This window comes from Chroicocephalus ridibundus, chromosome 3 (genome assembly GCF_963924245.1).
Source record: "Chroicocephalus ridibundus chromosome 3, bChrRid1.1, whole genome shotgun sequence".
Taxonomy (NCBI): Eukaryota; Metazoa; Chordata; class Aves; order Charadriiformes; family Laridae; genus Chroicocephalus; species Chroicocephalus ridibundus.
Window position 1 is genome coordinate 86,184,806 of NC_086286.1, and position 16,060 is coordinate 86,200,865.

General features: G+C 38.2%; 1 protein-coding gene across 2 annotated transcripts in view; it reads right to left on the minus strand.

The window, feature by feature from the left end:
• LOC134513912 (uncharacterized) overlaps nt 1-16,060 on the minus strand; it is a 74,563-nt gene that overhangs the window by 36,030 nt on the left and 22,473 nt on the right. Inside the window, exon 2 of one of the 2 annotated variants that reach the window (XR_010070539.1) lies at nt 5,986-6,259. The exons of the other annotated variant lie outside the window; for it this stretch is intronic. The gene's annotated coding sequence lies outside the window, so the exon portion shown is untranslated. Of the gene's footprint in view, nt 1-5,985; nt 6,260-16,060 lie in introns of those variants that run through there. 2 annotated transcript variants of the gene reach the window in all.

Below are 16,060 nucleotides of genomic sequence, written 5' to 3' on the forward strand. Positions count from 1 at the left end.
TTGCCAAGAAAAGATGGAAACAGCATCACTCACATAAAGAGGATGAAGACCCATATGAATCACCAGGGAATGAGGGAAAGTAAGAAATACAGAGTCAGAGAATCTCAAGTAAAGGTAAAGATGGAAAGTAGAGTAGAGTAAAGAAAGAAAGAGTTGCGTGAAGGAGGAACTGCTGAGATAGTGGGAGCTGAGAAAACAGAACAGAGACAGACGATATGGAAAATGGCTAAATAATTAAATTGAATAAATAGAAGAATAAAATACAGAACAGAGAGAGAAATTAATAAAGAAAGTAAATGGAAGAGTCACATTACTTTGTATAAAGGAGTACATGGAAGTCAGATTTTCAGCTCTATTTCCAATTCCTTTTTACTGCTTCAGAAATACAAGGTAGTTATAAACTTGCTACAATTTTCCACTGGCATCTATTTCATATGTGAAAGGGAGAAGTTTCCACACTGTAGTGAAATGAATTAGGATCCAGGCAGCTGCAGAGGTGAGAATTCGTAGTTATCTCTATGAAATTACCCATTCCTTCTCCTGAATAAAACACGTAACCTGACAGAGGAGAAGACCGGAACCATTTTTCTTATATTTCACAGTAATTTTACATTTGGGACAATGTTTAATTAAATCTAGATTTTTGGCAGTAATAGAAAAACTGAAGACAACAAAAAAAAAAGGAAAGTAATGGGAAGGAAAGGAAAGTAACGGGAAGGAAAGTAATGGGAAAGGAAAGGAAAGGAAAGTAATGGGAAGGGAAGGGAAGGGAAGGGAAGGGAAGGGAAGGGAAGGGAAGGGAAGGGAAGGGAAGGGAAGGGAAGGGAAGGGAAGGGAAGGGAAGGGAAGGGAAGGGAAGGGAAGGGAAGGGAAGGGAAGGGAAGGGAAGGGAAGGGAAGGGAAGGGAAGGGAAGGGAAGGGAAGGAAAGGGAAGGAAAGGAAAGGAAAGGAAAGGAAAGGAAAGGAAAGGAAAGGAAAGGAAAGGAAAGGAAAGGAAAGGAAAGGAAAGGAAAGGAAAGGAAAGGAAAGGAAAGGAAAGGAAAGGAAAGGAAAGGAAAGGAAAGGAAAGGAAAGGAAAGGAAAGGAAAGGAAAGGAAAGGAAAGGAAAGGAAAGGAAAGGAAAGGAAAGGAAAGGAAAGGAAAGGAAAGGAAAGGAAAGGAAAGGAAAGGAAAGGAAAGGAAAGGAAAGGAAAGGAAAGGAAAGGAATAAAGATGGAAAAGCAACCCCAAAGCTTTGGACACCTGGGCTTACTCCCAGAAGAGGACTACGAATGAAGACCAAGTCTTCATAAGACTTTTCCATCCCAGCAGGAGCTACTGCTCAAACACCCTCCTCCATCTGAGGCTGACGTCAACCTGCCTAACTTTCCAAGTCTACGGCATAAGCAAATTGGTCAGCACACACAGGGCTTGTTTACTACTCCAGCAACTCTGGTGCTTCAGCATACACCCAGGTGGAGCAAGCACTCTGTCGGAAGCCCTACCACAACAGGAAAAGAGTAACAAATCACAGTACTCACCTTATCTAACTGTGGATGTCTAATTTCAGAATTATTCAGAAATAATTTCAGAATTATTCAGAAATAATTTCAGTTTGAATGTCAAATTTTAATCTGCTCTGTTGGAACCTTCAGTTCCCCTCATTGTCAGCAGGAATACAGGCAGTTCTAAGGGGAGAATTTATATCGCTTATCCTGGATATCTATCTTACGATGAGATCTAGACAACTGTTTTCCTTCCTGATTTTAAAGGAAGCCTTGGGTGACTAACTCATTTTGAACCTTAAGTGAGGTGAAAGGACTCTTAGAGCAATACTGCCTCTTTCTAAGGTACATTGAAACTTCATGAAAAGCACAATAACTCTTTGCTAACATGAAGACATAATTTTTTATTGCAGCACATTTTGAAATTGGGCTGTGTTCAGCACTGACTCTGCACAAAGCCTCGAAATTCATGAAACAATCAGAAAATGCATTCTGCTTTCTATGGTCTCAAAGGGGTTGACTTAAAACAGTGAGCAAAATTTGAAGTCCTTACTGCTCTTAAATAAACTGAAATGAATCCATTCTTTGGAGGCAAGTAACACTGGAGTAAGAAGCAAGCAAGATCAAGGCAACCAGCAATTTTGTGATGCCATATCCTCAATGTATTTTAGTGAGGTCAGGATTTTTCAAGACTGCCTGCAGTACACACTATTCCACAAGACAGAGAGTATCACTTGCAAAAATTAGTGGGTGGAAGAAAAAAAACCAAGCCTGTCCATGTCATGCTGAGGTGGATTGGAAAGAAAGACAAGCAGGGAGGAGTTACATGCAGGTTTTGCAATTAGGGTTGTTCCCACAACTTGTAAACCAGAGGGTGAATTAAATAATTTGCCTTACTCAGTTTTAAAGTTTTACTCACTCTCATTTGATGGGGAGGGTGGGGGGACAGAGGTTGGTATAGATTTCATTACATGTAGCTGCATCAACGAAATGCATAGCACATCCAAAAATTATGGCCAATATTTTTACCTAGACTCTGAGAAATAGCCTGTAGCTTTCTTTCCTTTCCAAAACTTTCCATTTACATCACTTGTGGTTACCCATAAATTATATTCGTTAAAACAGTTGTTCACTGGTGTCCACATTCGCAGCTGGAGATCAGTCACATTTTGAAGTTCTGGGATTAATCAAAAAAAGAAAAAACAAACAAACAAAACAACAAACCAAAACTATACTGTACAATTTGATCAAATGAGAAACAACTCATTAAAAGATTAACAAAAATTTATTTCTATTTTCCTCTTCTGTCATTGAAATGGTATTTCTTTCCATTCTCTATGGTCTGTCACTATTAGCATCTCCCACAGCTATTACAAAGAAAAGGTGGAGAGACTGGGATTAAGATCCCAGTTCTTGAAAGAGCAAGAGTTCCCCATCAAGGTTATTTGAAATTGAGGCACACAGCACACTGGAAAATAGGGAACTCCACTCGTTCCCCTGAACTTCTGAAAAGGTTGTCTTTGCTGCAGCTTGATATACTGCATGCTTCCAGATGAGACAGGAGTTTTGTCACTTGGGCATAAAAAAGGCAAAATTCTTAGGTTTTGGTTAATTTGGTTAATTTATGTGAAGTGGTTGCAAACATTATATGAACTTAGAGTCTGGAGTCCACCATAGATAAAGGACACCAACTAGTGTTTGTAATGATATATTTTTTTAAATGATGGATGTGCCAACATGTTTCTTAAGAGGTTTGCAAAAGAGTGGTTTTTTTAAAACAAATGAAGTTGTATACATAGGTACATCCTAAATTAGTCATATTCATGGAAATGTCTCCAATGCTTGGTTAGGTAAATTAGCAGAACTAAACAAATCAGTACTGCTATAATAACTGCTAAGTTTTTTGACCTTTTGTATGCAAAACTGAAAGAATATCTTTGGATATTAAGAAATTTTAATTAGCCGTGCATCTCTGAGTTATTCTCGTAATTTCCTTATTTTACAAGTGGGAAAAACTGATTGTCTAGGCAATTAGTAAGATTTTCCATGACAGAAATGACAGTCAGGCATCTAATTCCCATTTAAAGTGAGCAAGAGGCAGGAAGCCAAACTTTTCTTTTACATTAAAATTACCTTTGAATGACTTGCTGGGAATCGTGTGCGAAGTTGTGGAAGAATATGTTGAATAAACTATTTGTCTTTTGTCACACTCCTCACCTCAGCCACAAGAAAATCCTTTATGTATCTTTGTAACAGACTGGGATATTGTCCCACAAGTTATAGAATCATAGAATCATAGAATTTGTTGGGTTGGAAGGGACCTTAAAGATTATCTAGTTCCAACCCCCCTGCCATGGGCAGGGATGTCTCCCACTAGATCAGGTTGCTCAGTGTCCCGTCCAGCCTGGCCTTAAAAACTTCCAGGGATGGGGCTTCCACCACCTCTCTGGGCAACCTTTTCCAGTGTCTCACCACCCTCATGGGGAAGAACTTCTTCCTAATGTCCAGTCTCATTTGTCCCATCTCTAGTTTTAATCCATTTCCTCTAGTCCTACCATTACCCAACATCCTAAAAAGTACCTCACCAGCTTTCTTGTAGGCCCCCTGGTAGACCGCTATATGGTCTCCTCGGAGCCTTCTTTTCTCCAAAATGAACAACCCCAACTCTCTCAGTCTGTCCTCATAGGAGAGGTGCTCCAACCCTCTGATCATCCTTGTGACCATTCTCTGGACACGTTCCAGCACGTCCATATCTCTTTTGTAGTAGGGGCTCCGGAATTGGACGCAGTACTCCAGGTGGGGTCTCATGAGAGTGGAGTAGAAGGGGAAAATCACCTCCCTTGACCTGCTGGCCACGCTTCTCCTGATGCAGCCCAGGATATCATTGGCTTTCTGGGCTGCTAGTGCACACTAACGGCTCATGCTGAGCCTCTCGTCTACCAGCACCCCCAAGTCCTTTTCTTCAGGGCTGCTCTTAAGCAAGTCACTGCCCAGCCTATATCGGTGCTTGGGATTGCCCCGACCCAGATGGAGGACCTTGCACTTGGTCTTGTTGAACCTCATGAGGTTGGCATGGGCGCACTTCTCCAGCCTGTCAAGGTCCCTCTGGATGGCATCCCTTCCCTCCAGTGTGTCAGCTGCCCCACACAGCTTGGTGTCGTCGGCAAACTTGCTGAGGGTGCACTGTATGCCACTGTCCATGTGGCTGAGGAAGATGTCAAACAAGACCGGTCCCAGTACTGATCCTTGAGGGACTCCACTTGTCACTGGCCTCCACTTGGACATGGACTCATTGACAGCCACTCTTTGGGTGCGGCCGTCAAGCCAGTTATTTATCCACTGAATTGTCAGTCCATCAAAGCCGTATTTTATCAGCTTGGAGACCAGGATGTCATGCGGGACAGTGTCAAAGGCTTTGCTCAAATCCAGGTAAATGATGTTGGTTGCTCTCCCCTTGTCTATTGATGTTGTGACCTTCTCATAGAAGGCCATCAGGTTTGTCGGGCACGATTTGCCCTTGGTGAAGTCGTGTTGATTGTACCCAATCACCTCTTTGTTATTCTTGTGCCTCAGCAGTGCCTCCAGGAGGATCTGCTCCATAATCTTACCAGGCACGGAGGTGAGACTGACTGGCCTATAGTTCCCTGGTTCTTCCTTCTTTCCCTTTTTGAAAATGGGGATTATGTTTCCCCTTTTCCAGTCAGTGGGGACTTCACCAGACTGCCACGACTTTTGGAATATAGTAGAGAGTGGTTTAGCAACCTCATCTGCCAGTTCCTTCAGTACCCGTGGGTGTATCCGACCAGGTCCCATGGACTTGTTCACTTTCAGGTTCATCAGATGGTCACGAACCTGATTTTCAGTTACAATGGGCAGTTATTTCCAAGCCCTGCCATTGTCTTCTGTGACTCCGGGAGTGTGGCTGGAGCCCTTGCCAGTGAAGACTGAGGGAAAGAAGGTGTTGAGAACCTCGGCCTTCTCCGTATCAGTTATCACCAGCTCCCCCGTTTCCTTTCTGAGGAGGCTCACACGCTCCCTAGTCTTCTTCTTACCATTAATGTACCTATAGAAATTTTTGCTGTTTCCCTTGATCTCCTTGTATAGATTTAATTCTAACTGAGCTTTAACGTTTCTCACCAGGTGTCTTGCTGTTTGGACAGCTTCCTTACATGCCCCCCATTCTTGCTGTCCTTTCTTCCACTCCTTATGATGTTTCTTTTTGTGTGACAGTGTGTCCAGGAGCTCCCGGACACACTATGTAGGTTTATGTAGTATGTGTTTATGTAGTATGTATGTTTATGTAGTATGTAGGTTTATGTAGTTCTATGTAGGTTTATTTGAGCTCAGTACAATGTTGATTGTAAGCTATCAATGACTGGAGAAGAGGAATAAAATCTTTTGTGAAGCAAAGATGCATCACATATATCATAAATCTCTTTTAAGTATTGAAGACTCAGTATTCTCCCATTACCTTTTGTCTAGTTATGTAAAAACTTCTCTTGGCAAAGATCAAAATGTATCATGGAATTTTTTATATTCAATAAATATATTACTAAAAAACTGACTTCTCTTTTTACAGTAATTACTTTTTTATTTCCTTACCTGTGCATAAAAAGGATGTGGATAGCTTGACTACAACCTCTCCACTTTCTTGCTTATCATTTTTGCACAATATAATCTTTTGATAGATGAAATGTTTGACACCTCTCACAGGAAGTACTGCACTTATTTTGACAGTGCTATATCTAGCATGTCTTCTTTACTAGGCAAACTGTCTGGAAGGAAAAATAGAAATAACAACACATTGGCTTTTGTGTTTGTTGCTATGGCTAAACTTCATAGCAACAAGACTTAGGACACTTGCCTATATTCAGGAAAAAAAGTGAAAATTTAGCCTTCTGCATCGAGTGCGTAACACACGCACTCAGGGCAAGACCTCATATCCAAATAAAGACCTCACATCTTATTCATACTTTTCAACAAGCAAGATAGATGGGCCTTAACTTTTTAGAAGCTTAATTAAGCAAAAGGTAAATTAACTTTGACTTGTCACTGGGAAATGCTTCTTTATATGAATTAAGCAACTATTATTATACAGAAAAAGAAAGCAACATAAGAGGAGAGACTGGTGGTGTGATATAGAAGTAGGAGAAATAAAGAAAAGGACAAACTTCTATTGACAGCCCAAATTTCTAGCTGTTTTTCATGTATCTTACAAGTGATGAACCTTTCCAGAAATATTCACAGAGCATAGGAATAATCAGGGTATATTTTGCAGTCCAGTTTATTCGTTTCTCTGTTTCCATATTCATAGAATCATACAATAATAGAATCATGGAATGGTTTGGGCTAGAAGGGACCTTAAAGATCATCTAGTTCCAACTCCCTCCATGGGCAGGGACACCTCCCACTAGACCAGGTTGCTCAAAGCCCCATCCGGCCTGGTCTTCCAGGGATGGGGGATCCATAACTTCTCTGGGCAACCTGTTCCAGTGCCTCACCACCCTCACAGTAAAGAATTTCTTTCTAATATCTAATGTAAATCTCCCCTCTTTCAATTTAAAGCGGTTCAAACTTCCTATTGTTTACTTCTAATTGTTTGGGTGTTTTTGATTAGGGTTTTTTTGTTTATTTGTTTGGGGTTTTTTTCCTCCAAACCTTTATGTGAGGCCTTTTCCAAAATCTACAGTTCTACATTCTGAATAAAAATCTTAACTCAGCCTCTATAACATGTTTAGTCAGAACAGCTATAGAACTAGTGATTTGAAGTAAGGCAGTAAAGACCAAAGTGATTTTCAATTCTTTTCCTTTACTGCTTTGAATGAAATGGAGAGCAGAGCCAGTTCAGAAAAAAAAAAAAAAAAAAAAAAGATCAGCCTAAACTGTCATTCATATCCCCAATTTAAAATGTTGGTAACTCAGTTGGTATCTCAAGTTTCCATAAGACAACTTCACTGTCGCAGAAGAAACCAATCATAGGATATAGGGACTGCAGACTATAATTAAACATTGCTTTAGCATTTTGCTGCTCTATTTGAGCTATTCTATGACATTTTGCTCTGACATATTTTTCCTTTCAAATGTCTCAATCATTGTAACAAAAGTGAGAGTTTAGCTTCCAAAGTTGATTTTGTTCTTTAAGAATATCTCTGCCTCCTCCTTGATTATATACTTACCTACTTTACTTGACTAAAACTGTTATATAGAATATAATCTATTGTACTCATGTGGACAGATGTAAATGGAAACAAGGAGAAAAAAAATAACCCATGCTGAGGGACATGTATGTTTCCAAAAGACTGAGCAGGAGGTATGTAGACAAATCCTATTATTGGGTAATGAGATTTGTGCGCGTACCCGGACACTATTATGAAAATGTAGCCCTTTTTCAAAACAAAATGAAAGAAGGGGGCAATCTTTTCAGCTGGGGTCAAATTCGGCTTCCAGTAAGGATGTAGTAAGTTCCTTTAAAATCAGCCTTATTAGTGTCCAGAAGTAGCTGAGAGAAAGAAATAGCCTTTAAATTCACAGAAATTTCAGATGACTTTGAGCCTGATCATGCTCTCATTGAGATTAACAGGAATTTTGCCATTGGGTTGTAGCATCAAGTTTATGAATTACTAATCTGCTAAAGCTCTCTCAGTGTCAAGAAGTTTGCATTCCTTACAATAGTCTTCTCCTATGAAGTGAAACAATTCATACAAAATCAGGAATGTTATGAATAAAAGATTCAACCATTACATCATTGATGGACTTAGAACAAAATTCTGCCAGTACTATGCATTTTAAAATCATATATCAAGATCCTGATAGTCACTTAAAATCATGAGTTTTAATATACAGCAAATGCTGTACAACTACTCCATGTCTTCTGCAACTGTAGAACAGAGATGTATGTTTTCAAATATTTATTTATAATCACAATGACTAAGAATATACTTTTCCATAAAGGAAAACTGGGACTCTTTAGTAATAAAAAGATTCTGCCAGCAAAACACTTTAAGGAAAACATACAAAATGCTAAAATGCAGAAACCTGGGAACACTGGGTCACTGTACTTTTGTATACAACTATTTTTAAAAGGAAAAGACTTCAAGGTAGCTTTAGACAGTGCTGGTAGCCTTTGTGCTTCACCAGCTCATATGCCGAAAAATATTTTATTAATAAAATACGTCTTTGTTTTGTTTAATCTTCCTGATAACCCAGAACAATTTAGTAGTAGGAAGATAGATAACTCCTGAAAAGTAAGTAATTATCTACTCTTTCTAATTTTCTAAAGAAGCAGATGTTATGTGTTTCATACATGAGACAATAAGGTCTCCATACCTCACAATTTCTTTTTTACACTGCAAGGTTCCTTTTTCCCAGGGAAATTCCAAGGGAAGAGGACTGCACACTCCTCTCGCAGCTTGATGAGTTCCAGCTTCAGAAGCTGCAGTGACTGCAGTGTTGACCAGCGTGGGTAGGGTTTTCGCTATCATGTCCAAAGTTAAGTCATTCAGCAGAAAGCCTTCGTGGTCTGAGACCACACTGTTATTTGTAAACACGGTGTGTATCTGTTATACGCTGTCTCCAAGATGTACGTCAGAACAGTAACTGTTCAAATCATTGGCCGATCAGTTTTAAGGAGTATTTCTAATCCAGGTAACAGTCCTATTTATAGATCCTTTTGGCTGAAATATATTAAGTCGTATAGCTGTAACGAATTGGGTGGGTGGTAGAAAATATCCGGTGATACAAATGGAACAAATAAGTAAATTAATGAATTTCATCACTACTTGTAAGAACTGTGTATATATTTGTAACTACAGAAGCTAATACATCCGGTCTGTAAGTTGATCATGAATTCATGTTCAGACCAGATGACCTTTCTTTTTCCAACAACCATGTGATAGATTTGAGAAGACAGTCGTAGAACAAAATGAAAGAGGAATAATTTTGGTATTTAATAATATAGTGTGTCTCCCTCCCTCACCAGCTGGATTTTCAAGCAAGTGCTTACATGTGCAAATTGTGCAAGAAAGGGCTGACCTATGAAAAATATGACAAAACCTTCTCTCGGTGGCTAGGATTTCCTCTCACCAGCTCAGGAGGAGGGAGACCTTGTGGTGAAAGGGGTGGCTTTATTCATATTCTGCTGGTGTGGGATATAGGATGTCTACTACTTTCCTTTTTCCATTTCCAATGAAATTGCCATTCTGGTGAGGTGATCTCCCAGTTTTTCCTAATGTGTATTTCTGGGCTACATGCGTCTATTACGAAGGAGTATGACTCTGTACATGAAGGAAAACAGCTGGAAGAGCTGCAAAATAAGTTTTGAGTGATGGGAACTCTGGCATGATGTCAGTTACAACATGACCTTATTTCTGATCTGTTTTTCACTGCTGTGAGTCAGGCTGAACTTCTTTCCTATGTAAGGGTGACACCCCTGTAAAACTAGTGGAGGCAAGACCAGAATGATGCTCCGTGTCTCTAGGAAAAATTGGGATAGCACAAAATAATGATTCAAAATGAAGGCATAGGTGAAACATTGCTTTCACATGGACAGGGGCAATATACTAAGAATGTGTGATGGGACCAGAGTCCTACTGTTGTCATGGAGACTGAAAAAATTTTTTAACAACTTCTAGAAACAAAAATAAAAGTGTTTGGAATCTCTCCCACCATATTCCTTACAAGTACTAATGTGCAGTTCTCTGATACTTGTTTTAGACCCTGATGAAATAAACAACAATAAATAGCACTTTTTTTGTCTCTAAATATATGTTTTTATTTTACCAGAACCAATTTTAAATATAAATAATTGAAAAAAATCCTATGTATGTTTGTAAATGCATACACAGCCAGCGTGCAGGAAGCATGCATCACAAAATCATGCAGAAATTACCGAGCCCAGCAGCTACCTTCGTTACACAGGGGAATCCACAAGTGGGAATCTGGCCCAATCCTCCTCGCACAGAGTTTGAGGGGATTTGAGGGACTTGGAAATAAATTTGCAGCAGACAATTTCCTGCATGAAGATGATACTCAAACTACACAGTACAAAAAGCTAAAGGGAGGGATACACCTTTTCAATTCTTCCCTCCAATTCATCCTGAAAATGTCAGCTTCTCAGCTTCAGCAATTTTGAGACATAGCATAGAGCTGTCACCTGCCATGCAAGGTCTGTGACATGCTTCAGCAGAGGTCACTCTTTTCTTTCAAGTCACAGCTAGAGAAGAGGATTTCTATTTCCCCTTTCCCTCATATGTAAGAGATTAGTGGGTATTCACCTAGGAATAAGATGCTCAATTTATTTAATAAAATATGTAAACGATATCAAGGTCAACTAGAAGCAGAATGTGGGTTTCCAAGTTTAAGGTAAACATGAGGTGATGCAGGAGGATGGGATTTACTCCTTCTACCAAGACATAGTAACTAATAACTCCTCAGTGTAAAATGGATAATCTCAGGCCCAAACCTAGACTCTCCCCTATTTTAGGGAAAACTTTCAGCTATCCAGTGAGTGTTATGTGTTGCTATACTTTTTGCTGAGGTATGCTGTCATCCTGCCACAGAGCTGAGGTAAAATGAATTTTCATAAAGCTCCTAACTTATTCTTGCCCAGCTGATATTTATCCCGAAACAAAGCTGTATTTCTGTGCTTCTCCAACAGGATTCCCTAGCAACGTGTAGGAGCCTTATGGGTAGTAAGTCATCATCTTCTGTGAAAAAGGATGTTCACAGAACCCATGCGAACTCAGGAGAAAATTCGCTTCATAAAGTATTCAGAAACAAATGCAGGTGTGTTAGTGATTAAAGACCATTTTGATAGGCTGTTATTCATGCAGAATAAGGCTGTAGCTTTGCTATGACAGCTTTTTGTTGTCAGAACTGAAGTTCCTGAAGGTAACTGTATAGCCTTTGGGTTTTTATATTTTGTATATTGACAATAAACTAAAATACACTATAAACTTCATTTGGACCGTAAAGGAAGTCTGAAATGAAAGAAAAGGGAAAATACTAAACAGAGTGTAACGATCGTTTGAAACCAAACCAAAGCCAAGACTTCGAATAATTGTATTGTCTGCTTGTGATTACTCAAAATTTAGCAGAACATCAAAATAAGATCAAAATTGCTGATTCAGTAGAGGTCTTTTTGGTATATCAGTTGGTATGTTATTGCTAGTTACTAGCTTAAACTAAACTTAAATTATTGTTTATTGTGTTTCATAGCTGAGACTTCGACTTCCGTTAGACAAAGCTGTTTTTTAGCGTACAGGTATTGTTATCACAGCGGAAGGTCACTTGAAATCTGTTCTTTGGTCTAAATGATGCTTAAAATCAATAGTAGCTCCTGAATAGTTTCCCACCCTTCTTGACTCAGTGGATAAACAGAGGCCTCGTTCAAAACAACATAGAATTTTCTGGCTCAAAGTCACCTTTCAAAAAGAGGGAGACATAAGAATTTCTTTCTGTTGATTTCATTTTGGAATCGTGTTGTCATTTATTTATATCACCTCAACAATTGCTGCCGGAAGGATGCCGCAGGACAAAAGAATATATTTTTACTGTTCAAAATTGATCTCTTTAGAAAGAAGGTTAACATTTAGTTCCACATAGATATATGCTGTTATGCAAATAACTGGGTGCAGTGAATCATTAAATAAAGAGACAAAGTCACAGCTAGTGTAAGAGGGCAGTACTCGTGAAATGAATGGAGCCAGGCTTGCCTTTTTCAGCAAAATATTTTGCCTGAGGCTTTTTAGCATCCAAAGTGTAAAGAGCCAGCATGCTATCATTCTGCCTGAGCTGTACAGTTTTGCTATGGAACAAAAGATCTTTTTCATTAACAACAAGCCCATTGAAAAGAGAAGCAATGGATCTTTTTAGCTATTAATGGAAAAAACATTAGCATAACATTAAGTACACAACTGGGGAAATCCCCAAATTAAAATTCCTCACTTGCTGTGGTTTCAGCCACACTCTGTATAATTTAAATCATACTTTAAAGCAGGGGGGTCTGATTTTCCCAAATTCATATGTATACAAGTTTAAGTGATTCATTTCAACCCAAAGCGTGAGTATAATTTCAGTAATTGTACACACAAATCACATGTTTCCCTGTAAATGGCCCCCTATTCTTTTACAGATGGTGAAAAACTGGCTTAATTAGAACTGAAATATTGCCTTTAGGTAGCCCATTTAACCTGTTGGTAAGCTCAAATACAGCAACTTCATGATGATGCTGGAGAACTCCTGAGTCCAGTCTTATTAGAAGATGTTTAAATATGTTCTTGAATTCTATTGGGTCAAATGCATGCTTAAGTGTTCTTTGGAGAAGGGATATTTATTTGAATTGGAATTTATATGCATAACTTCAGACTTATTTTGTGTGCCAATTATTTTGTTATTTAGAACCCACAGTGCAGTAGCAGGGAATTTACAATTAGAGAAAGGAGATTACTGAAAATGAACCATTCCACGTCTGTCAGTGTTGTCCTGCTGATCCAATTGAAATGGATAAGATTTACAGGGCTGCCACCCTCAAGCATAAGGTCTTACGATTTAGCAAAAAAACACATATAAGCAAAAATTTCTGTTGGTCAGTTTATCTTTGCAGGCGGCTCCGTTACAGTTCATAGATCACTGGTAGAAAAAAGAATTCTTCACAGATTTCAGTGGAAGCTGGATAAGGCCCAGAAAAATCATCTTTTGACACATTTTGAGGAAAGCTAAAAGAACAGAACATGAGAGGAGTTAAACAGATTTCAGATCAGTTTCTGCTCTCTGACACTGTTAGCAAATTTTTAGAAGTAAAAGGCAAAATCTCTGGCCAGTTACATCTGTGTAATATTGACTTCAATGGCATTTCACAGGTAACAAAACACAGAATTAGATCCAACATGTCGCTTCTCACTAAACTTATCCTAATACCTTTGCCTTGCAGGGCTTTAACATCCTGTTTGCTAAAAAAGGTGAAATAGAGCCGTAAGATATTTCTATCGCCTTTCGCAATGGTATAAAGGAGTCAAACTACACAGATGAATAAAATCCTCTGGCAACAGCAGGAGCATTTGTTACCAATGAAAGCTATAATTCTAAGGGATGCTATAATCTTGAGTCTCCCATGAAAAAACATCCTCTCCCTTACCTGTCACTTTTGCTTTCCTTCTCCTCCCTCTGCTTTTTATTATTTAATTTTCTAATTATTTTATCTATTTTTCTGATGATATTTAGGGATCAGTTTGTTTGAAAGATGTTACGTACAAGACATTTGCATCGTATTGTGCTATCTATACATATGAATCTATTTTCTGTAGCTATGAAACCTGGTAAACCCAGCTGTAATAAAAGCTATAACAGAAAAAAGCCATCAGACACAGAACCTGTCTTGACTGCTGGTTTATTCCATTTTCTTCAGTGCTATCTGAAATTGGTGTCTTTCGCCTTCCAGAATAGGCAAATGTTTTTCGTCTTTTATCCTGACTCCTCTTGACTTACTCCAGCAATTCAGCCAGATTTTCTCTCTGTTGCTTAACAAAGTCAATAGATTTTGTATAGGTGTAAGAGAGGCAGAATTTGCTCCATTTTTTCCAAACATGCTGTGAAAATACTGATGTGTTTACATAAAAGCACAAGTCTGAAAACACAGTAAATCAACCCCATGCTGCTTCAGTGTCAAAAGCAAGAATTACTGAAAATGTTATTAAATTATTGTAAAAATGGTAAATTAAATCTAAACTATAAATGATGAACAAATTAGAAGGGCTTTGAGTACAGTTGGCAATGTTTGTTTTATGTCTCTGTAAATGTCAAAATTTAGACTTTAATCATTACAGTCTAAACTAGATTCAGATTTGGGTTTTGTTTACAAGTAAATATATTTTCTTCCTTTCTCAGGCTATAATGTAGGCAATGTTTCTTTTTTAGCAAGGCATTCAGACTGTTTCATTACCCTTTTGATAGTTCTAACACATTAGGATTTGAGGATGGTGGGTGAGTCAAAGTGGAGAAAGTAATATTTTTCACGTTACACCTTTAATGAAGTAAAGAAAAGAATGTTTTCTGCAAACCCATTGGTCTATTGCTTTTAGTACTAAATAGCATACTGGTGCAAACTGGTGCATTCTACCTGAAGAAAGAATAAATAAAGAAAGAGTATACAACCACGTGGCTGTAGGACAGGAAGGACATAAATTATTAAATTATCTTTAAGTTTGCATATTGCATAGAGATTGATTGGCTGCAATAAGCATATTGCTCATTTGACTTTTTCAACAGCAAATGCAAAAGGCTAACTGGCTGATTGTAAACTTTGCTGGAATAGGTTTCTTTTTTCTATGAAGAAATATGGGTATGTAATATTATGGAGAGCTTTTAAAATTCCTCCAAATATGTGACCTTTCATATATTACGCCACAATTCACACACAAATGTTAATGATACTGAAGATATTTAAAACTGTTTTTTAAAGATTCATGCAGATGTTCATTACTTTACAGGAGCAATATCTTCTTTTAATTGAATTGTGCTTTCAATTAAATTTTGTAGTGTAGGATCGATAGAAAAGCACAAGGTACAACAGAGAATTTTAACACTAAAATCCCAAAGGAAATATAGATATTGCCATAATCCGGGCTTCAAAGTTGAGGAACCTGAGGTAGTTGGTACATCATGAAGACTCTAAAATCCTGCCCTGTGATATGTTAGTCCCCTAAGTCCCATCTAGAATGTGAGGGATGAACCTGAAATTCACAAAACTTGATCTTATTTCAGAAGAGAACACCTAACCTAGGACAGACCATTCCTGAAAGTACAGTGAAGAATCAGTACTGGGTTTATATCTAATATCCCATTCACCTACAGAAAACTCTGGTTTATCTCCCCTTTCCACTCTCTGCTTATTTTAGAGGAGGCATTTGTGCCTACTATCACCAGAAGCATCATGGCTATTGGACTGTAGAGTATTTTGGAGAAGGCTATTCTCCTTCTTTTCTGCTCAGTTTTTAAAAAACTTTTTTTTTTTTTTTAATAATAAAGAGAAGATTACTACAGTCAGATGATTTGTACACTCCTGAGAGAACCTAGGTAGGCTGAGATTGGTCCAGATCCAGAATTATATTATATGCTTTAATAACACATATAGTATAGATATCTCTCTATATAAACACATACATATATATGTATGTATATAAATAGTAAAATACATAGGTACATTGTATGAGGGGATACTAGAGGTATGCATGAGGTGATACTTCACTAGAAACATTTACTTTTCTTTTCTCTGGCACGGATTTGAGTGACAGAATTGATGGGTAGTTACGTTAAGTCTGCCTTTAACAGAAACTTGATTCAGTCATATCAAAGCAAGTATTTATGTACTTATCCCCTCCATTTCCATAGAAATTCTGTACAGACCTGTTATTAGTTTAACTATCTAGCAGGAAAAATAAACATTTGTTCAACTACCTTGTTGATATAAGGAAAGAGGTGAATTATAAGCAAAATGTCAATAGCCCGGGTGAAATCAATAGCCTGACGAAGGGGTGGGGTCCATATCATTACTGCCATGTTATACACTTTATTTTTCACAT